Below are 27578 nucleotides of genomic sequence, written 5' to 3'. Positions count from 1 at the left end.
ATTATGTGGAGCATAATAACAATAATTTAGTTATGGGGGAGGCGAGGGCAGATGAAGTGAAATGGGAGCGTGCCTCTGCTTTGTGAGCAAAATAAAAGGTCAGCTGCAGAGTTCTTGCTTCTCTGCTGGGGCAGATGTGTGTTGGGCACCTGACTTCAATCACTGCAGCAGTGCCTGGTAGCTGTGGTACATTGCAGACTGAGATATACAAATGTCAGTAGGAAGAGGTTTCAGAGAGGCTGACAGATCTGTTGTTCGAATGCTTCTCCTGCTTGCTCTGTTGCATGGGTTCATTATGATCTGATGTGACTGTTCTGAGCTGTTGCAATGCTGTTAACAATACACAGAGCTGTGCCATTGGAAACCACTAGTGTCTGTCCTGGTGGTCCCAAGGACTGCAGTGCTCTGAAGAGCTTCATTTGTTTCTTACTTAGCCTTGTGATATCCATCTCCTTACATGAGTCATTTATTGATCCTGCAAACCTAAAAATAAAATAAATACCTGTAGAAAAATTTCCTTGTGCAATTTGGTGACTAGAAAGGATAAATTTAGCTTGATGGTAGGGAGTACAACTGCACTGCAATCGACAGAATTCCATCAAGCTGTGACCTGCAAGTGATGCTAACAGGTCTGCATACAGCATAGAGCACTTTATTGGGGTAACTTCCCTATCAGCAGATGGATCTTTACACTGCTGTTTCTTTTATGTATTACTGTGTCAGCTGTTTTCCAGCAAAAGTAAGTACAGCAACTTTACTAGGAGCAGAGAGAAAATGGAGTTTAAAGGCATATGCACTCAGTGAATGTTATGCATACAGTGTAAGTTGTTGGGTTGTTTTTTTTTTGGAGAAGGATTCTTAAGCTTTATATTCAGTTGCAAATGTGTTCAGGAATTTTATTGAAGTAGTCCCTCTTTCACAGTATTTTGGATTCAAACAGTCTTCTATCACAGGCCAAAAATTAGAAAGTGAAATTAATAAGAAACTTGAAACTTCACAGGGGAATTCAGAGATTGAATGGAACACGATAGCAAACAAAGTTTGTAGATGGTAAAATCTGAATGAGACTCTCAACACTTTGAATATTTTCCAAAGAAAACATAGCAAGAATATTTTTAAAAAACATGAGCATTTTGTTTGCTGAGTGGTAGTATCTGGTATCTGTATAAAACATTTACCTCATTGATTTTCAGAGTAGGAGGCAAATCACTTAGCATAGCAAAGTTATCTCTCTGCTTTAGCTGTGTTGCATTACCTTGGTTGTAGTATGAAATCTGAGCAGAGAAATGGTAAATGGTGTGTTAGTCCCTTTTTTACACAGCTGCATGCTGAAGTGTGCCATGTTTTCTAGGATTATACCACATCCTTCTCAGGTGGAAACCGTGTGCTCTATCTTGATTCTCATTTTCAGACTGTTCTTGGTAAGATTTTCTCTTTCAAGGATTCTGTAGGTCGTACTCAGGAGATTGAAACAACAGATGGGATTGAAGTGGTTTGCTGAGTACTTACATAAACTTAGTGCCAGATGTCTTTCAAGGAATGCCCCGTGTCTGATGGTCACAGACAGGGCTTGGGAATTCTAAGCTCAGTTTGGAGTTGACTCTGCTGTTAAGCCAGATTCATCCAGCCTGGCCAAAGGGGAGAAATGCTTGCAGCTTTCAGCAGTCCCAGTGTGACCTTTGCCAAGTTTGCAGCTGACAGCTTGCTGTGTAGAGCCAGCAGCCACAGGGAAATAGCCAACAGTGAAGCCAAGTAATGGTGGTGTGGTGGCATTCCTACTTTGCAAATCTTTCCACTAGCTGATTAGTTCCAATGACTGTCTTTGCCAGTGGGCCATGCACAACAGTCCCTGGAGCCAAACAATTCAAGACCACAGCTACTCTCCCCAGCCAGGCCCAGATTGATGTATTTTGGTTTAATCTGTCCTTGGACAGAAAAGCTGGAGCTGACAAATCTGCACACCTGCCTCATGAAGCTGTAACACCGCAGTGCTGTGTCCATTTATCCTGGAGCATAAGGAGAAAGTCTGCTTGCAGTCCTTTCAGCATTTCAAATGCCAGGGATAAGCATATAGAGCAGGCTGATTTCCATCATTCTATCTTGACTGGCTTCTCATATCCTTCATTTCTCCAGTGTTTTTGCAATGGTTTTATTCTGTCTGTCCAGGGTAGCATCCCTTCTTTCTTCATCTGTTCTTCATCTGAGCTGTACTGAAACGAGAGACATTTGGTAAAGTGCTTTCTAATCATAATGTCATTGTATCTGTATTTCTGGAGAGAAGAATTTGGAATTGAAGCAGCTGCTCTCAATTAGCAGAACTGCTGCTATGGAGATGATGCTCGGGTAGGCATGATGCAGTGCAAGCTGCAGGAAATGTGACATCAAAGCACTTGCTCACAGGGCTGCTCAGTGCAGATGTGAGCCTTTTGCTATGTCATGCAATCACTTGCTAAAAACATCCCAGCTTGGGACTTTTTGGGAGCCTGCATTTTGGGGAAAAGCTATGATTGTAATTTCAACAGATGAGAACAGAAGGGCAGGTTTCTGAGCATTGACACAGCTGCTTAAACATCAGCTGCAGTTCTTCAGCTGCACTGTGGTACACACACTGCTACATCAGTGGTGGTACTCCACTGATGTGGAGACCTGCATCCTGTGGTACCTCTGCCCTGATCCAGTAGAAGGGTTTCAGAAAGGAGTGTGCTATAGGCAGTGTCTTGAGACAGAAAGAGGGTTCCTTGGTTTCACGGACATATTTTGGGATTACTAAGAGGGAAATTAGGCCCAAAATACAGCTGAATGTGTTGGTAAAGCAGGAAGCTTTCCTGAACACACAGGTTCACTATTGATGTTTGCATTTTCAGTTCCAGAACAAGAGTTTGGAATTTATAACTTCAGAATACAAAGGTTAAAGGAAATTTTTCCTCTGTTGTGGCAAAAGCCTTTTTGGAAATACTGAGGAGTCTCATGAGATTTACTTAGAAGAGTCCTTTCCTGTTTACCACCTCACCAGGTCTCTTCCAGTCCCTCCTTCTAAAGAACATACAAGAACAAAAAAGCTTTTGGTGGTTCATCAGATGAAACACTTTATAAAAAGAGAGAAGCAATGGGAGCATAAAGGGTGAAGAGTGAGAAGGGGACAGCTGGCCTTGGGCTAATTACTTGAACACACAGGCATCCTGAGAAAGCCACAGATGTCCCAGGCTTGATGAGTGAAGCGCAAAGCTCCATATGTGTGCTTTGTGTGCATGTGCCTTTTCTTTGTTCTGATTGAGTCCCCAGCAGCTGACCTTGAAGCAAGACACAGGTATTTCCAGGTGGGGGATGGGAAGACACACAGTCCTTTCCTTGTTCCTCATGTGGAGCCTGATTGAAACCTGGGTGGTGGGTCTGGGGGAGGTTAGCTGGTTGTTTGAGTGCTTTGTGCTGATGCTCTGCTTCCAAATAACTCTTCAAAGGTGTGAAGTGTACACTGCAGCAGAGAGAATCATTCAACAATCAATGTCAGAGATCATTGATTGCCTGATATAACTGGAGGGGGGTGGCAAGGGGGGAGAAGGGTAAGCAGCAGAATCTTGGAACAGTCAGATCTCTTGGAACAGGCAAGATGACTTAGGAAAGCATACTTGTAAATAATCACTTCTTTGCTTGGTCTTTTCATGATCTCTTGCTTCTTCCTTAGCTTCTGTTTCAATAGCTACTCATTGCTATACTACCTTGTCCTATTTTGAGTCTTCCCTTTCTTCTTCACTTTCTTTCAGTTGTTGTTTTGCCTCTTTTAACCCCTTTGATTCTCCTTTTCTGCCGCTTTCTCTGATTTCTCTCTTTTTTTCTGTCTTATGTCCTTCTGCTACAGAGAGTCCTGTAATAACTCATTGTTTTGTTGCAAAACTGTTGAAATGCAGGATGTCTGCTTGAGGTGCCCATCTTTAAGGTTTAGAAAATAGGGTACAATTCACAAAATATCCAAGAGAGTCAGTAAACAATCAGAGTTCCTTTTGCTTTCTAAAGTTAATATGATCTCTCGAGTCATTTGGGCAAGCTACAAAAATTACCATTTTTTTTCCACCCTACTTTTTCTTCCACAGACTTGTATTATAGCAGTCTGCCTCAAACCTCTGTTGTACCAAACACATTCTACCCACAGCCCTGTGTGTGCAAACACACAGACACAGAGAGTCTGCCATCCTCTGGTGCTGCTCAGGTCATAGAGCAAGAAACATTCCTCATGAGCTCCAACTAGAGCTCAAGTCAATAAATGCTTTTTTCCATTCATTTCACTTGATCATATCCCTAATGCCTGGATAGAGATATAACTGCTCCCATAGGTGATGTGTCTCAGTGTGCTCTACCATCCAGTCCTCAGCCACCTGTGGAGCTGCTGCCATTAAGTTGCCTGTGTAAAACCCCTTTGTGTTCAGCTTGCTCTTTAACTGTTGCCACTGTAATTGCACCATGCTGGCATTTGGGGTTGAGACAGAACATAGTTTGACTTCATGTAGCTTTCTCTGCTGAAGCTTCTGGGAATTCTCCTCTTCTTTTGCCCAAGCTTAGTTTTATCAAAAGATACTGATTCACTAAAATATTTTCTCTGAAATAACTGTGGCTCAGTGAACTCCCAAGATATCAAAGACTAGGGTTCTTTTGAATTCTCTCTGGATTCATAGCAAGCTGCTAGGAAGTCCTGCTTGCTATCTCCAAGTAGAGACCCTGAAAGCCCTGGCCTCTGCAGGGACTCCTGCGCCCTTCTGAGCCCTAGGTTAACAAGCCAAGATGTAGAAAATCTTGAGATGGTTCCAAGAATCCACAGTTGGGGGGAAGCTGGTGTAACCTTCTAAAGTGTTTCAATGTGAGGAAGTGGCAGAAAGCACCAGAATCCTCAACTATTGTCAGGCTTGATGCTCAGTCTTCTGGGAGGGAACAATCAGTAGGAAGTTACCTTGAAAGGTGAGGGGAACCCCAGGTGAAGTTTAGCTTCCAGGCTAAATCTTGTGTGGAGTGTGAAAATCTTTGAGACTGCATCCACAGCTTGTAACCTCTGGTGGGATCCCCATAGTAATTCCAGAAATCTCTGGCTGGCTGGGCCCAATTGGTCTGGGAACCTGGAGCCTGGAACCTGGAGCTGCAATCCCTGTTATCTCCAGATGTGAACCATGGCACCAGCAGGATTGGCCTTTATCCAATCTTCAACTTTGGCACATTCAAAACTTTACTTCTTTTTCTTCCTGATGCACTGTAGGTTGGTGAAAAATGCTGAAAAGCATTGGAGCTTGATCTGACCTAAGCTAAAACCTCCTTTAATTGACTTTTTCTACCAGCTCATTCAAAACAGCTCTGTTCTGTGGTTATTTTAATCAGTCTGAAGAGGTGGAGTTGAAACCTATGGCAGTCTGCAGAGGGCAGAGGATGCCACAGGAGATTGGGTTCTGGTTAAAACAGAGGTAAGAATTGACCACAGATAGGAAAAGCATTTTAGATTATGGATTAAATCACTTCCAAATGCTCTTAAGCAAAAAGGAGTTAGGGGGTCATACTTTTTAATTTTGAATTGTAGAGAGATTTTTTAAGCTATACAGAACGTATAATAATAATTTTCTCTGCTCACACAATTTCTTCCTGGACTGAGAGCAAAACTCAGAGTGAAATTCAGATGCAATGCAGCATGAAAGCAATATTGACCAAACTGTTTGAAACCATCTCTGTAAGCATCAGAGCAACAGTACAGGATTTTGTAGATCCTTTCTCACCCACTTTCCATGCTGGATTGAATGAATATGTGCTGTGTCAGGATGTATTCTGGTTGTTTGGAGACTATCACATCTTATTTCCATGATTCTGCCATGCCAGTGCTTGCTCAGTGTCATTTCAAAAGCTTGTAAACAGTTTAGAAGGAGGAGGTGCTGGGATCTCAAGCACTGCAACACAGCATGTGCTTTGCAAGGGGATTTCATTAAGGATCAAGGGTAACTTGTATAAGGAGGGTGAAGGTTGTATATTTCTATCTTTAGCTCTTTCTTTCTGGGTTGCAGATGAAAAGACTTCTGACTTCATTTTGCATCAGTTTCTATTTAATTTTCCAGAATCTTGTCTGGAAAACCTTATCCTTCTTTTTTCTTTTATCTTGGAAGAGAACAGCATTACAGCAGAAGAGCTCCAGCAGTAGTGAGGATATCAATCCTTAAGTAGATTGACTGAGACCAGAACTGTCTCAGGCATTTGACCCTGCACCTATCATGTAGAGTAAGCACCATAAACATCAATATAGTGATCCATCCCTGTTAGGGATTGTAGTCCATCCCTTTTTACAGCAGGCAAGCCATTTCAGCAAAGGCTTTGTTCAGAGATTAGCTTGGATTGTTGCTGAAACAACTGTGAGATGCCTTTTACACCAGCATGTACACCAGCATTAAGAAGCATTTCTTAGTGCCACACAGCTTATGGGTTTCCCAGCTCAAAGTGTGTCAGCTGATGGATATTTAACTTGTACAGCTGAGAGCCAAGGGCTGGCGTTGCTCTGTCAGTTAGGGGATGCAGACTCTTTTTGTTTGTTTTGCATTCTTCTTTCCAACATGAGCATTTTGCTGATCATTTGTTAAATGTAAACCAGGCCTCACTCAGTCTATCCCTGCAGTTTGTGCTATTAAGTAGTTGGAACAAATCTAGGAAAAATCTGGGAAGGCTCAATCCCAGTTCAATTAACTGTTAGTTCCAGAGCTGTCAGAGGGAGCTGGATGCAATATGCCATGGGTTTGCTTTGCTGCTGTTAGACCATGGTGATCTCTCTAGGGTAACATTTTATGTATTTGGACATTTCTCTTTTACCAGATGCATCCCTGAACTTGCTGCCTTGCCTCCTGGGATGCCAAATCCATGGTTAGCATGTGTTTAATGTGTACTCTGATCATGAAGAATGCTCCCAGAGCTATAAACCTTGTTTGCATTCCCCTGCTCTCATCTGGAGAATGATGCACACACCACACACAGAGGAGACTCCACAGTTTTAGTTCAAACACTGCAATGAAGTGAATTAGCTACCCTAATACTAAAGCACTCAAGCCCACACTCTGGTTGTCCAGCTACCATTGCAGTGATAAAACTGCAGTCACAGTGTGGGGTAATTCTGCTCTGATGTGAGAGAAGCAATCACTGCTTTTTGAGAATACTTGGTATTCTTGAACCTTGTGGTGAAACACAACATAGATGTCTGCAGCTGCATGGGGAAGCAGGAGCATGTCTTTGTGCTGTGAGGCATAATGGAGAGCTTTTTATTCTCTACTAACCATAGGAAGGGAGAGATTAAACTCATCTTCAACCTTCTGTGTCTGTTGCAGTCCCTCAGGATCTAACAATTGCTCAGTAACATCTCTTATGCTGCCATTGCTCCTGGTGGAATTATGACCTTTGAAAGTGGCAAGAAGTTCTGTGGTGCAGGCTGGCTTTTTTAAAAAATGCTTAGTGAAAATCTCACGGTAGGCAACCAAGTCATCATCCTTTCTGGAAGTTAGGGGCTGCTATCCAATTTCTGCTAAAAATAGTTCATTCAGGGTCCTGGTTTACAACATTTTGGTAAGACAGGAGGAAGCAGTTGCTGACACTGAAGAAAGAAGGATATAGCTAAGAAGCATCATCACTTGTTCCTGCTCCTGCCTATACCATGGCAGAATGTTCTTCTATCACTTGCAGCTCTCACAGGTTACTCCTCTTCTGTACATTCAGTAGCAAAGTGGTGAGGAAATATCACTGGCACAAAGTGCATCAGAGCAGAGTGCAGTTCAGTAGCACTGCAGGCAAAAATTGGTGTGCATATCTAGCTCATGTTTGTTGGAGATGGTCCCAGCTGGAGAAACCTGCTGGCAATACAGGCAGAAGTAAATGCCCCTGCGAAATACTTAGCATAAAGTAATTTTTTAAAGAGATTTTTTCTGTTATATTTCCTTAATAATACACTGAAATAAATCTCATCAGTCTCATGTTCTTACTGCTTTCTTTGAGGAATTTCCTCTCTTCCCTCCTGCTCTCTCAGCTGTCCCTGAGTTTCCTTCCCAAATCCCTTCTTTCCTTTGCTAACCTCCTGTTGTCCCTCACTGTCCACTGCAGCACTTTCAAAGCAGAGAGGAAAGATGCACACAGTAAGAGAGTGCATATTATCCTTTAGGTATTAGAGATTCATTTAATCCTCATTTCCACTTCTTAAATCAATCCCTGATTTATCAAATCCAGCAAATAATAACATTTACTTAAGAACAACTGGGTAAGATCATTGGACACAGGACAGAGTGGCACACAGCTGTTCTCACAGTCATCTGGGGTCATGTTTTCACTTCTTTTTCATACAGGGGTTTAAGTTGTGAGTTTAGCAGCCACAGAGGAATTGAATTAAGGAGTATTCTTGGGGGAATATCTAAGGGTGTCAGGTCCCTTCTGGACAACAATGCAGTGGAAACTGCAGATTTATTGCTCCAGATTGTACCTGAATATCCCCAAGATAGAGGCAAGACGATCTGGACCCCTGCCAATTGCCTGGCACCATACAAAGATGTATTTTATAGGGACTCACATGGAATGTCAGCAACAGGTAGAAACGTATCTAAGAATTTCCCATAACTGTAAAGAAACAAACTGAACCAAACACAAACAAATGAAAAAAAAACAAAAAACAACCACACAAAACCCCTCTGACAAGTGTTAACCATAAACCTTTGTTTTGAGAGAAAAGGTGCCCTTGCCATCCTGCATGGCTGAGTAAGGCTGATAGAGGTGAGAACACTTTTAGGTAAAAGCAGTGCTGCAAACTGCTTTACATGAGTGATGGCAGTGACTGAGGAAATGGTGTCTGCTCAGTGCTGGCAGCAGCCACTTGATGTTTGTGTACCAAAAAGACATATAAGTATATGCCTATATGCTGCCACCTGCAGCCCCTCACCCATTTTTTGGCAGATACCAAATTCAGGGGCTCCACCCATTAACTGCACCTGCATCACAGTGGCAGATCAAACCAGTTTGTCCTGTCAGATGTCAAAAGGTGAGCTGTGTTGCCTCTTGAGGAAGAGAGGAGATACCAAGGACAAAGAAAATCTAAGATAGTTGGAATGTACAGGGAACAGGAGTGAAATACTGAGTTAGAAGTTTGGAAGCCCTCTGAGGGTTTATCTAGCTGTTGTTCCACTCAAACAAGGACTGCTGGGGACATGGGTCAGCTCTAGCTTTGTCTAGCATGGTCTTGAAAAACTGAATAGAGTAAGAATTCCTCAGCCTCTCTGGACAGACTGTTCCTTTGCTTTGTTCCACTTTTAGTGGTTTAATTCATCCCTGTTACCTAACCTGAACCCCAGTGCTGACATGAGTAGAGAGACTGGCCAGCTAGCAGGCTATGCATTCAGATAATGAACAAACTTGTGTCATCATCAATAGAGACCTTGAACAATTAAAAAACATTTTCTAATTTTTGGAAGAAAAGCTTAATGCCTTGGAGAACTCCAGAGACAGTCTTGAATGCTGTAGCCTCGTGGTGGGAGCCATCATAACCAGTCAGTGAAATTAAAAACCATCTTGGGAAAATTTAGCCTGAAATGGGGCAAGAGAAGCCAAATTGATGAGTAAAAATGAGAATCAACAGGCCAGGGTCTCAGCAGGTGAAAATCCACATGACAGCAGTAGCATGAAGAGGGTTTTAGACTCTTAGCTTTACTGAGGAGACTCTGAGGCTTAAGCAGCCTAAAGGAACTCGTGGGAATGATCACATCTCGTTTGAGGTTTGAATAGCAACAAGAATGCTCGTAGCACTTACCAAGCCAAGGAGCAATGCTTTTCTAGAGCCTGCCTGGAGTCTTCAGAGTTTTCAGCAATCTGTAGGAGGGAACACTGGAATCACAAATATGCTGGGCTGGAATAAAGACATGATTACCAGATTTCTGTGATTTAAGAGTTACTTTTAAGTCAGATTTTAAATATAGATAAAATTTTGTAACTACAGCTTGAACAGCTAGCAGTTGAGAGATGAAATAATGAGGATATTGGCATATCTTCACTGCACTTGGAAAGAGGTCGTAGCTATTTCTTGACTCTTCAGTTTCACACTCTCTCAACTTGCTGGTTCTCAAACAGGTTTGCCCTCCATCCTCTTCCATCATCTCTCAAGCTGTCCTTTTCATTACAGTTTCTGTTTCTCTTCTGCTTGTTTTCCAGGTGCAGATCCAGTTAGAGGTGCTTGGCTTCTTTTCCCCTCTTTTTAAATATCTTTTAAACAGCAATACCATTCATATCAACTTTGATTTCTTCCTCTCTATTGCTAGAACTGCCTGCTACTGCTGCAAATACATTTTTCTTTACCTGTTTTGATTCTGGGTCCTTTCTATGCCTCTCTTCAGACTACCCAACAGCCATCCTTCTTTACAGCTGCTATAGTTACAACAGGAGTGGTAGTTATGACTCCTCAGATCTCTGTTCAACCTTTAGCTGTGGTCTACTAATACCCATATGCCTTAAGAGCTGTTAATTTACCTTTTTTTTTTTCTTTTTTTTTCCTTCAAAACCTTGTGCAATTTAAATGTAGCTCAGGTCTATTTTGTGTACATTCTTATCCTGAAATAAGATGCCACAAATCCTGCCATCATGTCTAGTGGTCTGCCACCAGCTCTGTGAACTTCTGTGGGGACTGAATGAAAAATGAAGAATTTAGCACAGGCTACTTTAAAGAAAAATGCTGTTAATAGCCAGAAAGAATGATCAGCTCCTTTATTTGCACATGTAGATATAAATTTTTACATTACAGTTTACATTAAAGTTACAGTATTTCATCTAGTGTGTAACAACAGTTTAAGCATTCTTATGATCAGGACTATGAATACCTGGATCTGCAAGTGCATATTATACCCAAAGAAGTGAGAGATCTGAGCAGAACTGAAGAATTCAGGGCCTGGCAAAAAGATTTTGATAGATTTAGTACCTATATAGTTGCTTAGATATGCTAAGCTTAAAGACTTTACTTAAACCTGACAGAAATTAGGAAGTTGTTTCAAGGTTTTATGGGCCTGAGAATATGTTTTAATGAATCACATTTGGTTATGAGATTGAGGAAGCTAATGATGTATTTCTTGAAAAATCAAAGTTATTCATATATGCATTAGAATGTATGGGAATTCTTTTTTTTTAGTAGATTATATAGAACTGATACTTGTTGCCTGGTGAGTAGGTGGCATACGATGTAATTCTGCTAACCAGCATGGAAGTAACTTTAATTCCTTTTCAAGCAAGACCTCTGTAACTCAAAATGTGCCTAAACTCAGAGTTACCATAATAGGATTCTACTCCTGTTGGATTCAGCAAAACTGCAGCTATTTTCTACAGGTCTGAATTTTGCCCTGGAGTTTCATTTATACTCTGTCATCCCTGAGATAAAGCTCACAAGCTCTCTGATCCTCTTGCTAAGAGAAATACTTTTTACTCAACCATGGACATTTTTTCTCCACCCATTATGTGCAGTTTCCAAGCCATAGCCTCCTTCTTCTCAAACAGATGATTTAATTTTTTGTTCGTTTTGTTTTCCACTGATTTCCTGGGGATGAGAGGGATCATTGTGCATGCAGAACAACTGTTAAACTGAATCCTCATTATAGAAACATCAAGTGGCTGGTTTAAACTGCTGACCACCCATCTGAGTCATTATGTTAAATGTTCTTTGCTTCTGGGCACCTCCCTCTTTGTGGATGCCACAGTGATGTGAGAAGAAACACTGAGGTTTCTGTGGGATCTTGACATCTCATCCAAAGCACCAAAGGGCATGGGCTGCCTGAGTTTGTAAGTTAGTCTCTTCCCATAGACTTGAATTTGCCTGATGGGTCTGCTGGTGCAGTGCAGTCACAAAGATGCACAGAACAGAAAACCAGAGTAGAAATGGAATAAATTTTACTCAGTTGTTTGTAACTGTGGACGTAACACTTTAGAAATTATGCCTTTGAAAAAAAGCAGTATGCAGGTGGCATGGACAGTGGAATCATAGAATCTCTATCATGATTGGAAAGTATCAAGTCCAGCTTCAGTCCTACACCACCATAACCACCAAATCATCTCCCAGATCACCATCCCAGATACCCCCAGGGATGGTGACTCCACCACCTCCCTGGGCAGCCTGCTCCAATGCTTCCCTACCATTTCAGTGAAGAAATTTTTCCTAATGTCTAGCCTGAGCCCACCCTGGTGCAACTTGAACCCATTTCCTCTTGTCCTGTCACTAAGTCCCTGGGTTGAAGAGCCCAACACCCCCCTCACTCCAGGCTCCTTTCAGGGAGCTGTCAGAGCAGTGAGGTCTCCCCTCAGCCTCCTCCTCTCCAGGCTGTACAGCCCCAGCTCCTTCAGCCTCGTCCTCACACCTCTTCTCCAGACCCCTCTCAGCCCAGCCACCCTTCTCTGCACTCTCTCCAGAACCTCCATGTCCTGCCTATCCTGTGGTGCCCAAAACACAGCACTTGAGGTACAGCCTTACCAAGGCTCAGTACAAGATCACCTCCTCCTGATCCTGCTGGTGACACCATTCCTGATCCAGGCCAGGATGGAGTTGGCCTTCTTGGCCACCTGGGCACACTGCTGGCTCATATTCAGGCAATCCACACGTCCAGGTCCCTCTCTGCTGGGCAGCTCTCCAGCCACTCCTCCCAAAACCTGTAGCTGCTGGGGGTTGTTGTGGTCCAAGTGCACATTTGGCCTTAGTGAAATTCATACAGTTGGCCTTGGCCCATCCATCATGCCTGTCCAGACCCCTCTGCAGAGCCTCCCTACCCTCAGATCAACACTTCACCCAGCTTAGTGTCATCTGCAAACCTACTGAGGCTGCATTCTGTCCCCTCATCCAGGTCATTGATAAAGATGTTAAGAGGACTGACCCCAACACTGAGCCCTGGGGACACCACTCTCTTAACTGGCCACCAGCTGGATTTAACTCCATGAGTGCTTTGGCTCCCAAAATATACTGGAATATAACCAGAGTCAGCATTTGAACCTAATGCTGTCTGCACAGCTCCAGTTCCTGGCTGCCATGTGGAAAGCAAGCTTTGGAGGTGGCATAGATCACATCATTTTATCAGAGGGACTATTGTCCTTCAGCTGTCCACAGGGAGTAGGGTTTTCCCCTCTTTGTATAGGAACCCGCCTTTAATTCCTCTTCAACCAAATTTGTCAGGATGTGTATAACAAGTGAAGAGGAAGGTTGAGAGATGAGTAAATGTATGCGTACAATGCTTTTGTCACTGCTGTGTTATTTCAGTTTTTATTAGGTACAGAATCTGAAAGGGTCACTACACAGGTACAGAGCTCTTGAATATATTAGGCAAACAGTGCCTAGTGAATTCCCCAGCACTTCCAGGGAGTTAGCTCCACAAAATAGGTTAGTTGAAAAGTATGTTTTTCTTCAAATGATAACTAGAAACCCTAAGGGAAAACAGCCTGTGACAGCTGTTTTTCTCCCTCTGACTGCTCTGTTTCTACTTTTGTACTCTAAGTCTCTCTTGCCCTCAATTAACCCAGTTTCTTGATGCCTGCCTGGCTTTGCAAGACTCAAACTCTTCATCATAGACTAAGGCTAAACTTTCTTCTTCCCAGATAGTTTAGCCTCTGAACCTTTATTCTGTGCGTCTTTCTCTTCCCATGCTTTTGCATTTCTCCAGCCCTGCTGTCAGACTTAAGCCACTGCAAGTGCACTGCATTTCTTTTCTTTAGTATTCCCTGTGAGGATGGATCAACATGAGTGGAAAATGGGGCAGTTTTCTGTTTACATCTTAGGCCTCCTGGGATGCTGCATTATAAACTGTTTGTTACTTCAGAAAACTCAGAGCTGCTGGTGGGAAGGCCCTTGCATGTTTCAGGTCTGAAGGAAGATGAGACTGCTTTTTCCCTTTGATTTTATAGAGCCAACTGTATGAGTTTTTACTAAGGCCAAATGTGCACTTTTAATAGAGCAAGTTGAAATGGCTTTGCTATAGTATCCAGATCTCCAGGAGAAACATGAAAAATCTGCTCCCTGTCTCACCCTGTGCTCTGGTTATTGTCTGATGGAACATCCACAGTTAATTTCCATGACTTCCTTTTTCATTCTCCTCCCATTACAACTTGAATAGATGGTATACTTAACTGACAGACTCTTTCATCCTTCTCTGCAAGCCTTACTTTTTTGTTTTTTGTTTTGTTTTTTTATTTGTTTGTTTGAGGTTTTTTTGTTTGTTTGTTTTTTGTTTCTTATTTTTTGTTAGTTTGGTGCAAAATAGCAGATCAGACTTTCCAAGTAGCTCTTCATGTCACAACAATGTCAGAAATACTGTGAGTGATTCATTGGGCTACCAGGAGCTTTTTTTTCCTTCTTGAGCTTCCCAAGGATGTGACAGTTCCCAGCTCAGATAAGAACTCCCAGTGTTTTGGGAAACCAATGTCCTTCTGAAGTTTCAATTGCCATTCATTTCTTTGTAGTGAATTTTCTTTAATATGTTGTTTTCCTTCCTCATTTATTAACATCATGACCAGTCCTCCTCTTTTCAGTCTGTTGTATCCCAGGGCTCTGTTTCTGCCTTGGGACATCTCTGCTGCAGATGTGTTCAGCTGAAACCAGCTCCAGGGGGTAAGCTGAGTAACTGCAGGTTGCACAACCTGTAGTCTGGTCCAGTAGAATCTTTTCATGGGAAAACTGAACAAAGGCAGGTGCCACAAACAGGTCGTTGGGTTTTGGGGGTTTTTGTTTTATTTCCAGAGCTTCCCACTCTCTACAGCCATGGTTTATGGTAGGACAGTCCTCTCTGTTTCAGTGAAGTCCTGATCTTTAGCTTGAGAAGGAGCAAGGACTGTGGACTGATGATGAGATGTCAGCCCAGCACTTCGGAGACCTCCAAGCTCTTAGCTCTCAGATAACTTCTGCCTTTTTACTGAGGTGGGACTGGCAGGAGTTTCAGCCAGAATCATGTGGACAACAGGAGCAGTATCCACAGTGGTAAGGACTGTTCTGCTCATGTTCTTCTAGAGCTTTGGTTAAGCTCTTACGAGTCAGTAAACAGTTAGCTTGGTGGAAGTAAACTGTAACCAGTGCTGCCTTTTCCTCCTTTCCTACACTGTTGTGGGATTGTATGCTTTCCTGTGCCTCAGTTGCTTTGGGGTTTTGAAAGCTGAAGTGCACTTTGCTGAAAGGAGAAGAGTAGGCTTGGTGCTGCTATATAGTGACTCATTAAATCAGAGCAATGACCAACTTTCTCATTCCCCTTCTCCTCTTGTGTATGAGTTTCAACCATAGGGCTCAATAAAGCTCTTGTTTATGTACATTGTTCATAGAGCTTGCTCTTTGATATAGGGAACTCCCACTCATCTCATTTACAATATAGGCTCTACTTTGCAGAGTTTAGCACTATAGCTACAAGACAACTTATCTCCAAAACCAGCTTGCCTTTGACCTTGAATGTTCTTGCAGTTGTTAAATGCTTGTGCAGGTTTCCTAAAGATCTGGAAGATCTTGCCAGTTCTGCAGTATGAACCTACTTCTGTCTGTTAAACCAATGTTAATGTAGGCTTTCCTGTTTGGTTGTTTGTTTGTTTTTTTTTCTGTCCATGGCTTGTAGATTAAATATATCCAAGCTTCCAGTTGAGAAAAAGGAGAAAACTCCCTCACTTCATAAAGATACCTGAAGGTAAATATTCTACACCTGAAAAAGCTTTGATGAGCTTTCTTGGTGATACAGGAACCTACGTAGCTCTTCCTCCTCCTGTCATGGCTCTGCTTACTCTGCAAGGATGATGGAAGTGTTAAACCTTGTTTGTGTCATTTGGCTGCACAGAACTGTCTGCAAACACAGAACAGGGAGCAAGAGGAGGTTTTCTTGCAGGCTGTGCCAACCACACTGCAAAACCCTTACGCAATGCCAGCACAGCAGTGCTGCTGGGAATACAGCCCTGCAGTTACCCTCACTCTGCATGAGGGAAGCTAAACTGGTGGCAATTGTGTTTTCAGGCTATCACTGCATAGACAGAGATGGTTTCTGTGGTCACAGCTTTTTTCAGTCCCATGTTGTCATGCTAGTGTCTGATGCAGTCCTGTTTGCAGAACCCCAAAGTACAACTCCTTTTCTGACTGTATGTATGGCTTTAAGCTCACCTATTACAGAAAGGTTCTATCTACCCTCTTGGAGCAGGAAACAGATCTTCCCTGATTGTCCTGAGGGTACCCAAATAGTTTAATTTGAGGAAAGAATTAAAATAAGATACTGCATGGTAATCAGAAAACTCTGTCCTGCAATGCAGCATTATGGAATGAAAAAAAAAAAAAAAAAAAAAAGAGCAAGAAAAAACCAGAGCAGTTTGTCTCCCTGCACCACACAGGGAAATTCAGAGCAAGAGAACTGTGTATTTGGGTCAGCTGAGTCCTGAAGGAGAATTTTCATGCAGTCTTCTCAACCCATTTTTCCACTGTTGTTGTTGAAGATGCTAAACCGTATAGAGGTAAATATTAAGAAGAAATAATCCTGTAATTGTAAACTAACTGTTCTGTTGCTGCTGCTATTTCAAAAGGACCACAACAAAGCAGCTAGGGTATGTCTACATCATACAATACAGGGTCATGCAGAGACACCCAAGTTAGCTCTGAACATGTCCAGAAGGGGACAGAAACATTAGAGTTGTATCAGGGCTGCACTCAGCTTGGGCTCATTAAGGCAGCTTGTTTGGAGCTGACTGAGACATCCCTGCCCAGCATGGGAACTTCTTACTTCTCCTCACAATGAGCTCAGGCTTTATCTGTGCTTGATCCACAGCTCACTGAATTGTGAGAAAATCCACTGAAATCAGCAGACTTTGGGACAGACCTGGACACCACCAGAAAGGATCCCCCTCAGCCTCAGTAGGGTTGAGCTTGTGTCTGCTGTGCAGGGCACCTCTTCTACACAGCCAGGAGATAAAGAACATCTCACTGGGGGCAGTGGGAATGGTCAAACACAAGGAATATCACACTGAAAAAAACCCATCAAATTAGTATTAAAGATGCTCAGCATGAAGTGATCTTCCAGCATGTTCTCTGTGTGAAGTGAGACCAAAGTCAGAGATGTCTTCATGCAACTCTCATGATTCCTGTTTCGTTCCAGTAACTTCTGCTTTCCTGCTTTTGTTCCTTTTTGCCCCAAGTATTTCACACTTGCCCAGGATGCTCTCCATACTACCAGGTGCCAGGGGCAGAGCAGTCTGTTCTGGATTAGTCTGTTCTCTTCCAGATCTAGATTTAGTGGCTGTAATCTAAACTAAGAGATCCAGAAAGAGCAAAGGCTTGCCCACTTCTCCTCTTGATAATGACCACTTTTTGTAGCAAGCCTGAACCAGATGCCTCCCCCCCAAACCATCAAGACTGTGAGCTTTGAAAAGAAACACAATTTTATTTTTTTTACAGGAGAAGTAATGAAAAATTTATTTTACTTTGTGAGGGTATTGAACTGATGGTTGCAAAACACTGAATTTTCTACAACTTGTGTGCAGTTGTGCATCAGTTAAGTGGTTTAGCCTGCGTGTGTGTCACAGAAAGAGAGACTTGTTTGGTTTGTTCCTCCTAAGTCTAAGAGATAGGAAAGAAAATCTCTTGGAGGTTCCAAACCAGGCAGATTTTTGAACAGACTTAAAAATTGCTGTAGAGTTCTAATTTGCCAGCTACAAACTGGCCCACAAAAAATTCCTTTCTTTATAGAAAATAGCAAGGGTACTTGTGCTTTTCCTACTTAGAAACTGCTGTAGTCAGTGTGAGCTTTTGGGGTGGATTGTAGTTGTACCTCTTCCTGAGCATCTCCCATAGTTGCCACTACAGGAATATTGAATTATCTAAGTTTAAAAGAGGTTGTGCTGTGTCTTTTGCCTGGTGATTTATTCCTCATCTTTATTATCACCATTTCTGAGGGGCCATACCATGCTTTGCCAGTAGCCTAACACAAAGTGAACATGAAGCAGCTCTCAATTAATCCTTGGGCCTGTGACAGTGGAGTAAGGAGTAATCATGTGTGTGAACTGCTTGTGCTTAATATGAAGTGTGTCTTATTTTCGTAAGAAGCTGTCATCTTCAAAGTTCCCCCCCACTTAATCTTTCTCATTAATTTTAATTTTTTTTCTTAGTCTTCCTGTTAAAAATGCATTCTTAATGAATGCTTCTGCTGGTTAGAATGCCTCAAATTCCCTTCCTAATGATGCCTCTCCATCAAACTGAAAAACACATTCTTTGTAAACAAAAACTAAGACCTTGTGGCATGCAATTTGCATACCTTCTGTGGCATCTTTTAATTTAGAGTATTGAAAATTCTTTTTAATTTCTTTCTAACTGTTTCATTCTGGCTGCATTGAGTGAACACATGATGTTGTGCTTAGTTATTCCAGTGCCTCCACTGAAAAAATCTTTCTGTGAGAGCAGTGTTTGTAGTCCTGTGTCTCTGAAGTTTGAATAAAGTTTGACTTGGTAGCAGCAAAATAATTCTTAGCAATTTGTGTTTTTGCTACCATTTGGAGCTTTGGAAATTTATTCTAATAATTGTTTTCAGCATTTAAAAAATCTGTTTCTGTGTTTTCTGCCCTTGGCCAGAAGTTTTAATCCCTTTGACATGGGCAGAACTAAATCATTATCAGTCATTTTCAGCTCCAGTGGGTATCAGGTGAAGTTTTGCAGTAGTCATCTTTTTCTGTTCTTACAATGCAAAGAAGAAATTAGTTTCTTTGTAGTGAATTTCTGATGTCTTTTGACTTAGCCTCAATAGCATGAGCTGTAAGCACAAAAAAAGAAGGCAAGGCCTGTTGATGAGAAGCCAGCAGCCTGCTGCCACCTTTTCATGCAATTGAAGGCACACAAGCAATTCGCTTACCTGTGGATCATAGAATCATAGAATTGGCTGGGTTGGAAGGGACCTCAGAGATCAATCAAGTCCAACCCTTGATCCACTACTGCTGCAGTTCCCAGCCCATGGCACTCAGTGCCACATCCAGGGCTCTTTTGAAATATCTCCAGACACGGAGAATCCACTACTTCCCTGGGCAGCCCATTCCAATGGCTGATCACCCTCTCCAGAAAGAAATTCTTTCTAATCTCCAACCTAAACCTCCCCTGGCACAACTTGAGACCCTGCCCTCTTGTCTTGCTGAGAGTTGCCTGGGAAAAGAGCCCAACCCCCCACTGGCTCCAGCCTCCTTTGAGGAGTTGGAGAGAGTGATGAGGTCCTCCCCTGAGCCTCCTCTTCTCCAGCTCAACACCCCAGCTCCTCAGCCTCTCCTCACAGGACTTGTGCTGGATTCCCTTCCACAGCCTCCTTGCTCTTCTCTGGACCTGCTCCAGCACCTCAATCTCCTTCTGAGCTGAGGGGCCCAGAACTGGACACAGGACTCGAGGTGAAGCCGGATGTTGTGGCAGAGGCCCTCACCGTGCTGGGCAGCTCTGTGCCACAGTAACTGGCAGCAAAAAGAAATTATTGCATGTGGCAAAGTCTCTCTCAGAGCCCTGTGCTCCCTCAGGCCATCTTCAGGCTCAGCCGGTGAACAGAATGGGGCTGACCATTTTTTATCCTGCTGTAGCCTCAAGACTGAAGGGCAAGCATCCAAATGGCAGTAAACTTTCCTCCCTTGAGCTCAGCCTGGAAAACCTGACCTATCTACAGAAGCTGTTGAGTCTTCGTTTTGGTTACCAATCAAAAACTACTTTCTTCAATGAGGTCTCAGGTTCAAATACAGTAGTTGTAATTTTTAAAAATGCTCTGCTCCAACAAAGAATCAGTGTTGCCTCCTTAAATAGGTCATTTGTCCTTAAAGTCTAATTAATCTTGGGAGATACCAATGGATATCATAGCTGAGGTCTAAGTAAGGTGGCATTAAAAGTTATCAATCAGTTGAGCAACTGTGCACCAAGCTTCTGAGGTTCTTCAAAGCCTTGGCCTTACTGCTTGCGGACTGCCCATAGTAATTTTACCTGCCTTATATAGTAATTTTACCTGACTTACTTCCAAGGAGCTTTACAAACTAAGATGTGCTTTTCTGAAAATCCTATGCTTTGAGCTCTTGAGCTAGAAATTCTGTTGCAGGTAGAAGTATTTGACACTTTGCTGTGTGTGAAAAAGCTAATTTCTAGGATTTTGATTCTATTTGAGACATGTCTACTACTGTGTTATTGTTGTTAACTCTCTTTTCTTGAAGTAGCAGTAAGCAGAGGGTAAACCAAGACCATAAAGAGCTATCCAAGTTATTGAAAAAGTTTGTACAGCAGCAAACCAAAACTGTGACAGAAATGCAGAGGATTCCTAGTGGAAGCTAAGCAAGTGTTCATGCAGCAGAGGAGGATGTAATTTCCAACCTGAGGCATCTCAGGGGCCTTCATCTACCTTTTGCTATGTACTGGCTGGTATCTCATTTCCAGGAGTTACTCTGCCCCATCTGCAGCCACTGCTGTGCCAGCCTCCTCTCACACAGTGTGAGTACACTGCTGGGGACCCTTCCCACCAGCACCCAGCTTCCAGGAAATGCTTTTCTGCTTTTACCCAGTGGGGTTTTCATTTCTGATTTCCATCTTCATTTCAGAGATTGATTGCCTGGTAGTAGAGGGCTCTGGACAACCAAATCTCCCCCTTGCTTGGCAGTCAGTGAGATACAAACAATACATTGTTTTGTTATAATACACCCTCTGTAATATAGTAGAGTAGATCTACTCATGGCTTTAAGTTGTGCTGGTGATAGAAGAAACAGGAAATTCCTTTTTAATATCTCTTGTCCTTCCCACTGACCTAAATTCAAAGTTCCTTGAAGTATATTCCTCAGCAAATTTGGTTGTGATACCCACTTCAAATTAATTTGACAGTAAGTTTAGGTCTGGTTTCTGATTCTGAGTTCATGATCAGGATGCTTGCTTGTGAACTTACCAAGGCTTCCATGAATCCATGCATTAGTATTTCATTGATTCATTTGGAATGAAGCAATTTTTCAGAAGTGTGTAACTATTCACATTGTAGGTTTATATTTCCTGTTTCTAGTCTGCGTCCCTTGTTATCTTGGTTCCTTGGTTGTCTTGTTAGTTCCATGGGTTACTCTCTTACCACTAAATTTTAAGCAGGAGAGAGAAGATGTAGTCATAGTAACATGGAACAGTACCTGCCCCTCTTCTCATAGGAGTGGTGGATATGCACAGAAAATAATGCATTCCCTCTGACAATGGGAAAACAGCTTTTCCTGAGGGTCTTTAGAAAGACAGAAAGCAGCACAGATCAGTGACCAAAGTGACCATGAGGTTCTGCACAAGCACTGTTTGACTGTGTTGCACCTATGTAACAATACTGCTGTGTTTCACTCACTCAGAGGGATCCCATAAAGAAAAAACCCCACAAAAGAAATCAAAAGCAGGAACTAGAAGCATGCAGAGGCATAGTGTGAAGGATGAGGGTATCAGGCAGGTAACAAGCAAGCTTTCCTTCCTAGCTCATGGCCTGAGTTGCTTAGAAGGAGCTAAGATCTCTTGCAGTCATCTGCTCTCTGGTGACATTTGGCTTTGGCATGAAAAGCCTTCTGCTTCTTAACTCTTCTTTTCCTCTCATGGATCCATAATGTGTTAAACCAACATAGTTTTTTTAAAGTTATTTTGCTCAAGAGAGCTGAGTGTGAGAGAAAAGAAACCATCTCCAGAGTTTTCAGTGATAATTCAGTTTACCAGACAGCAGTCAGAGCCTGCTCTTCACTGTCCCTGCCAGCTGGGACCATGGGCTCTGGCCTCCTGCATCACTGAGCAAGTGGCTCCAATGGTTTAAGGTATTAACATCCTCTTACTGTTCATTACTGCTCCCACTGTAGAGCTGGCAGAAGAGATGGCCCATCAGGGGCATTAGTTTGCCCCATTTTTGTTCCGTGTTTCAATTGATGTGCTGGACAGTGAATGGGAGCAGCTGAGATACAAGCAAAGGGTTCACTTAGGTTGATTCTGCTGAAGGACTAAAAGAAGGAGTAAAGTGGGGACATGGAGGCAACTACAGATGACAGACCAGTGAAGGGAAGTGGGAGGTTTAGCAGGCTGACCTTGTTATGGCCCCCTTGTTATGGCTGCTTTGAGGAAGGTTGGGGGTTTTAATCACTGGTGTGGCACGGTGGTTGGCAAGAGTACTGTTTGGTTTGTGGCTGGATGTGTAGATGTGTTTTACCCTGTAAACTCCAAAGGAGGACGAAACCTGCTTTGCAAAACTAAATCCAGCCCCCATAAGAAATCAAAGGCAAATTCAAGGTCACAGGAAGGTAAACACTGCCTATTGCAAATGAGTGGCCTTTTGTGATAAGTTTCAGAGCCTGATCTTGTCACGTTCCCAGTTCATAATAAGTGCAACCCTGTGATTGCAAATGCATCATATGCCTAAGGAACACAGAAGGCACAGTGGGAGGTGCTAATCAGATGAAGGTAAGGATTAGGACTGCAGTTGCAATTACAGCCCCAAGTAAATGTACTCCTGGTTTTGGTCCACAAGGTTATTTATCCTAAGGAAAGAATAGGCTGTTTGCTGTAACTGGTTGTGAGGCTTGGGGGAGTGAATAAGGTGTGGGGGAGTGCTGCTTGGAATAGAGAAGGTTTGGCTTTAATTTGTGTTCCCAGCTTCCTCCAGTTTCTTTGGCACATTTTGCTCTGGTGTTTTAGATAAATGGAGGAATGTATGTAGCTGGGTTTCCTCCAGAAGGCAGGAGAAATCTCTGAGTCCAGTCTGTGAAGTTTTGTCTTGCAGCATTGCTAATAAAACCCATAGCTGCAGCATAGTGCAGCTCTCTCTTTTCCCTGGGAGATACTTTTTCCTCTGAACTGAGGTCAGTTATTTGAAGAGTCCCAGCACAGCCTGAACCTGATTTCCCATTGATGCTCTCTGTTTTTAGGGGCTGTGAAAGGCACATCTTTAGCAAGCTCCATGGATCTGCCTTCCTGAGCCTCTGATGCATATTTAAGCATTATTCTTATCAAAGCTAATCAGTTATAGGCTCTGTCTGTCAGCAGGAGCAGCTGTTTGTCTCCTAAATGAGGATTCCCCCCACCTGCACCTGCCCTCATTACAGCTCCATCCCCACCACCCCAGCTTCTGCTCTCTCCCTTCCCTCCCTGTGCCTCTTCTAGCTGGAAGCCAAAGGCAAAGCTTCCTCAGGGCTGTGGTTGTTGTGTGCCATGAGACAGTTCAGAGGGAAGCCTCCTGGTCCAGCAGCTGGAGCAAATGTCCATGGGACTGGCAGCACCAGGGATGCAGTGCTGGCTGAGCAGCTGACTGCCTGGCCCTGGGCAAGTCACTTGACCTCAGCACGCCTCAGTTAACCCAGCTGGAAAATTGGGTAAAAAGCAGAAACCTTAATGCTGTGTCTGAGCTGAGTTCTCCTGGGGAAAGATAAAAATGGCAGGAAAGGTGGGTGTTTACTGCTCTAGGCTTATGAATTATGTGAAGTATTTGGATGACTGGAAGTGCCAACTGGTGTAAAGAGCTGGTGCCCAGGTGCACACAGAGAATGGTGACAAATTGATGGCAGTGCTCCCTAGGGAAAAGCATGCAGATTCTGTCTCAGGCCAGGCACATGCCATGTTTTCCATGGGAGGTCGTGGCCAGCTGTGACTAAAGCTCAGGGAATCACTGCTGTGCTCGTGCTGGGATGCTTTTTTTTTCCTTAAAGATCTCATCTTCCCTGTTTAGGAAATACCTGATTTTGCTGGAATATTTGAATGCTATGAGGTGAATTAGAAATATATTGGACAGAACTCAGTAGACTCCATTCTCTATAGTTTACCTGTGAAGTAAAAACAGGAAGGGAAAGAAGGGCAAGGGAGTAGGTTCTACAAATGTAGATGTGTGAAAGCAAATCTCAGAAAGAAAGGTAAGTAAAAAATATATGTTTCAGAAATGGTGGTTGCTATCACCTTTGAAATTTTCTGGCAGATTTGGTCAGCTTATGATTTAGCTAGAACTAGGCCCACCATAGTTCAGAGATGCACAAATTGACTTCAAACAGCTTCTCTTGTAGCCTTGCATCAGGTTCTGGATCAGGAACCTCTCTGTGACTTCGGTTCTGTAGCTCCATGCTGCCATTCACCATCCCACCACAGCTCTCCCACTTCTCTCACTGAAGTCCAGAAGCTCCCAACAACTTGAACCATGCAAATTTTGCTGGTCAGCTGAGGTATGGGCTCTTTGACTCTTGCAGATAGCTTGGTAAATGCATCTTAGCCTGTCAGAAAGAATAAGAGGTAAGAAAAGTTCTTGCATGTTTGAAAAGCTCCTCTCTCCACCCTCATTTCCCTTGACTCTCTTCAAGCAGTGTGAATGACTTGAGTCTGCTGTTTGTTTTTTCAGTAGGGAGGTGTGATATCTGGTCCACAGAAAGACATGTGCACAGCATGAAATTCAGGCATAAGCTTCAGCCAGAAATGAAATTATTTAAATGGCAATAAAGATTCATTCCACTCTGCACAGATCCCCCCATGCAGCCTAAGTGGCATTTTTCCCAGTTCCAGTCCAGAGGAATTCATATTAAGAGCAGACTCAAAGGTGCTCTGAAGTAGCATTAATCATGGGCCAAGGTCAACAGGACAGAGCTTGCAGTAGTGGGGTATGTTTAACATGTATCATCCTTGTCTTCTTTTTTTATCTGTCCAATTGGGTTCACCTGCATGTGTTCACCAGCTTGTGCCACTCTTCCCCCCACTCATCCCTTTTTAACTTTGTGACAATGGACATTGCTGAATTCAGAGGCTCTTTATCTTGGCAGCTGCCTTCCAGTTTATCTCATCCAAGGCTGATGCATTTGACTTAAAGCTGTGCTGTCACTTGGCCCTGAGCTGTGCACCTGTCTGAGGTGCTCTGTCCATCTCATTTGGACAAGCATCGCCCCTTTGCCAAGGCTTCTTGCAGGCTGTCTGCTGCAGATAAAGGAGAGGAAGGCCAATGTTAGGAAGAGCCTGCATAGAGGGAAAAGAAGGAAGAAGAGCAAGAACAGAAATAAATTACTAACAGTCATCACTGTGAGCCATCTGCAGAAATCCCCATGACAATACAGACACTGGGGATATTGCTTGTAAGCAGTGCTGTTAACACCTTCTGCAAAGGGAAAGCTTTGTGAACCCCCACTGATCCCAGGGAAGACACCCACTGGATGCCAAGTTTGCAGCAGGCATTAATAATCCTATAGAACAATATGTGCCAGTTAGAAATAGTTGAGCTGTTTATCTCTAGAGCTCTCCTTGGGCAGCTGCAGAGAAGGTTGGCCTTCTGTATTTCTGATTGACACTTGTTATTCCAGTGTTTTTAATATCTGAAATACTGGCACAGAATTGATACAGCACATATGATTGTCTTTGAAATGACTTGTGTTTTTTAGCATAGACTTGGCTGAAGTGTGAATGTGATAATGTACAAACAGGTAGGAATAGGCAGTCCTTATGCCAAAAATTCACCATCTCAGTAGTCAAGGAAAGGATGGATGTACCTGGCATCATGTACAAGGTAAATGGCAGAGGTAGGGAAGACACCAGGTTCTCTTGCTCCTAGCATAAGTGCCTTTCTCTTGTATCACATTGTGTAAACACTGCTTTTCAATAGCATTGCACAGCACTTTGCAAGAAGATTTGAACAGATCTCCACTAGAATCCCATGAAGAATTCATAAATTATACCAAAGTCCTACAAAAAGTATTATTGTTTCCAGTTTGTAGGGTGGCACAAGGTGCTAATCCAAAGTTAAGCAGCAAACAAACTCCCAGGGTTTTTAGTTCAGATCCTCTTCAGGTATTGTTCAAAATATTTATTAGATGACAGTAGACCTCTTCTTCATGTGGAAGGAATCAGTCAATAATACTCTGCCATTATTTACATTTAATGTGTTCTTTCTTTCCTGGAAAACTACATTGGCACTGCTGAGGACAAGGAGCCCAGTGACAAGGAGACACAGCTCTGCTGTGGCCCAAGTACTTCAAATGACCCTTCATCCATCCATTAACATCTTCCCTGAGACTGATTTTCCTTTTGCTCACCTTCCACATTCTTCTTTCTGCTGCAAAACCCTAGAGTCATGTGGATTTAGGCTGCACAAGGGCTCAAAGGACTTTGAGGCATTCTGACTGGTGAAATGTCACAGAGCCTTAAATTCAAGGTAGGCAGCTCAGCTTGGCCTCTCTCTTGCTAAGAGATGAAAGCAAAGCACTGACTGTCCCTGCAGGAATGTGCAGTGATGATTCCAGCTTGGAGACAAAAAGGTGTGGATTCTCTCAAAGAAGATTCCTCATAAATGAATCAATTTTGGCCTTCCCAAATAATAATAGAGTTAGGGGGTGGACGACAGCAGGGCTGGTGTCTCCATTTATGCTAGTGAATATGTATCCAAATGGACAGACTTCCCAGGGAAAATGCATTCTGTATGGAACACCTGACATCTGCTGAGTTCAAGGTGCCTGCCAAACTCTGCCCTTCCCCAGGTGTGCTTATTCCCTATGAAATCTGTTGCTGCCAGCACAGTGACAGCATCCCAGAAGTAGAGGGGAAGATGGTGAGGATCAGTCCCTCTGCTTTCATTGAGTCAAATTCTGCTGCCATGCACTCAATCCCTGCTTATCACAGGATGCAGCTGTGTGCTACTGGAACCAGCTCTAATTGTGCTTGTGGCTGTCTCTTGGAGGATTTTAATAAGCTGTGCAGAGTATGTGGGAATTAGACAGTGTCTCTTTAAGCAATTTGTAAACCCCCTGGAGCATTCTTGATTTTTCTTGCAGAAGCCACCAGAACCAATCCACGTAGTGGTTCGTGCAGGTTGTAAGGCTTTGCTTGTTTGTATCCTGCAGAGACTGTAATTTTGAATGGAACAGTGGCCATGTGACTTCTTCATATTCCTGACATTGTGTAAAGAGCAAATACACTATCCCCCGGTGAGAAGCCTAGTCTGAAGTGGTCTGCCTGTATGGCAAAGATCTGCAGTTCTTCAAATACACTCTTAATGCTATTCAGCTGGTGATATCCTTGATGCTGTCACTGATAGCACTTCCCGCTGCAGCCCTCTAGGGGCATAGCACAGAACTGACCTTTTGCAAATGGAACACCCCTTTAAAAACTGTTCTCATCTCTTTTAATTAAAGAGCAAATTTTCAGATCATAAAGACCAACTTTATTCCTAAAAGCAAATACAAGCAGCAGACATTAAGAAGAGTTATGTCTTTATTGCAGAGCAGTGGAGGTAATACACATTTAGCATTCACTGGTATAAAAATGAGTTCATCTGTGACTTTTCTCCACCAGTCTTCTTCCTCCATCTCAACCAGACACAGCATTTACCTGTTATCCATCCAGTCACTCCATTATAATCTGCTACTGGTTACAGAATCTTCTCTTCTTTCCAATGATTACTTCTCTAGAAAAGCATCAGTGAAGAGGGCTAACACATTATCATCTAGGAGCTTCCCTTTAATGAATGGCATAATATTTCTCTGTCCTTAGACAGCAAAAAGGAAGACAAACATATACACTGTTTTATTATGTAGTTACACTTAACAGAGCAGAAAACACTGCTGCTTTTAGTGAGTGGAATTCTTCAAGTGAGTGAACTCCTGGAAAAAAGAAAAAAATG

General features: G+C 42.9%; 1 protein-coding gene across 2 annotated transcripts in view; it reads left to right on the top strand.

Moving 5' to 3' along the window:
* Positions 1–27578, top strand: part of BRSK2 (BR serine/threonine kinase 2) — a 297765-nt gene that overhangs the window by 144305 nt on the left and 125882 nt on the right. The window lies entirely within an intron of this gene.

Source organism: Calypte anna, chromosome 5 (genome assembly GCF_003957555.1).
Source record: "Calypte anna isolate BGI_N300 chromosome 5, bCalAnn1_v1.p, whole genome shotgun sequence".
Taxonomy (NCBI): domain Eukaryota; kingdom Metazoa; phylum Chordata; class Aves; order Apodiformes; family Trochilidae; genus Calypte; species Calypte anna.
This window is presented reverse-complemented; position numbering and strand designations above follow the sequence as displayed.